Here is a 2,350-nt window from a genome sequence, read left to right on the forward strand (position 1 = left end):
ATGACTGTGCTTGATTACAACTGACAAGTCAAACTGCTTTCTGATTTCTGTTACATACATACATGTGCATCATATTTCATACAGTCACTCCATTTATTACACACAAACTTTAGTGGCATACTTGACGCACAAAGCACAGCTAGCACACTGAACGGATAATTCAGAAACATGCTGACAATGCCAGCACATAGACAGACAATGTTTTTAAGGCCAGTATGAGCCAGAGACAGGATACTACACTAGTATGGAGTGTAGGGAAGTGAGGACCATAAAACTGCGTCACTAGGTGATAGTTAAACTACCGGGAAGTGCCTAAAACCCACTAATAATGCAGAATTCTGCATTATTTATCAAAAATTCAGCATTAAACATGCTAGTAAGGTGCAAAAATATGACAGAATGGTCCTGTATGCTTTCCTAAGTGCCGGGAATTAAAAGGGTTACAAAAAGTTATATAAAAGACCCTTTTACGGTATAACTTAACACTTTAACGGAACGGTATCTAACCGAATAACCGGACATTACTCGGGACACCAAATTTTTTCCAAACACATTGTTTTATTATTTCTTGGCTAGTCATGATCCCCGAACACCATAACGCCCCCTAAATATCAACTAACTAACATATGAAATTATATACTTGGAATTTAACTTACCTTTACCAACTAGTTGCAAAACTTACATCCAACCCCCACCCCCCCCCCATACCCGATTTCGGTCACCCAAGGGACCCACCCCCATGCCTCCAAGATTTAATCGTATATTTTATTGGATTGTTGCTTATTGAAGTGAACAAGATATGTAGTAGGAGATTATAAGTATGGTTGGAGATTATGAGAGATCCTTCATATCATTCCATGTCTTTTACTAGATCACAGACTCTCTCACTCACTCTCCTCTCCCTCCCTCTCGGCCTCACTATAACCGCCACCACCATCACCATATCACCACCACATTCTTCCATTTTTAAAGTCTCATTCAAGTGTTAGAAGAAGGATCAAAGGAGCTTGGAGTTGTAGATCATCAAGGAGCTTCATTGCTTGCTTTTTCACATCATTTTTCATCATCTTTCTTCACTAGAAATCTTCCCTAGCCTTTGAGCTAGTTGTAAGTTTCTTGGTGAACCCTTGTTACTTCTCTTTTTATGATTAAAATTTGTAGTATGTTAAAACTTATAAGAACACTAAAAGGTTTCAACAAGAAACAAGAACATAAAGCTTACATAAAAAGGAACACATGATGAAATGTTGTTAGTTTGATATTGTAGTGAATATGTGGCTGATTGCATGTTGATTCTTGATTATGTAATGATAATCACCATATGGAACTTGTTAAATGATGTTTAGAAACATGATTTAACAAGACTAGGAAGGTGATTATGTGATACATGAAATAATCACCTTCTAGTTTAAGCATGAACTTGAAAGAAATAGATTTCTTGAAATATGAGTGAACAAAGTAAGTTGATGATCATGTAGATCCGAGTTCTACAAAAGACTTTTCTAAATAAACCAAGTTTAAAAATCGATTTTTAAAAGATTACGACTTTTACATACACTTACACATTTTTTAAAATGAAATAAGTGTAAAAACCTTTTATTTACAAGAAGAGCTCAAAAGGTTAATTTTTGTAAAAATTGTTTACAAGTTGTGAACACTAAATTCTTTTAAGAAAATGATTTTTAAAGAAATAAATACGCTTTGAAAGGTAACTAAGTCCACTGAAAGCTTTACCAAGTTACTACGCGTTTTCGGGATGTATCAAGTTCATGATTAATATGTAACACATGCGGTTTTGCTCTTGGTGATGTAAAATTGTCTAAGGATTGGTTGTTGATTGATTTTGAAAAGAAAATGATATGCTTAATAGCATGGACACCTCCGTTTTTAGGGGAAACTCTGGCGAAATTTTCTAAAAATCCCAAGACTTAGAAATTATTTTCTAAAAAGAGTTTACAAATGTGTTTAATTTTGTTTTTGGAAGTAAACTTCGCCATAAGTTTTTGGTTACAAAATTTGAAAGTGTCGGAGGTGGATTTTCTTAAATAAAATCGGATAAATATATATTTAGAATATATTTTATACTAAAACGCTTGTGTGAATATTTATTTGATTTGTGAACTAGTTATATTATTTAGGGCAAAATAATGTAACTTAGCAAAATACCACCACATTTATAATTCCAGAATAATACCAAAAATTTCAAGGAATGAAATATTTGAGTTACACGATTGTTATTGTGGAACCAAACGCTAAAACTTAACTTACGAAATGTTCCGGAAAATACTTTTACGAATATATTTTGGGTAAATATTATTTTGGATACAAGGAGTGAAAATATATTATTTTT

Source organism: Helianthus annuus, chromosome 15, assembly GCF_002127325.2.
Source record: "Helianthus annuus cultivar XRQ/B chromosome 15, HanXRQr2.0-SUNRISE, whole genome shotgun sequence".
NCBI lineage: Eukaryota > Viridiplantae > Streptophyta > Magnoliopsida > Asterales > Asteraceae > Helianthus > Helianthus annuus.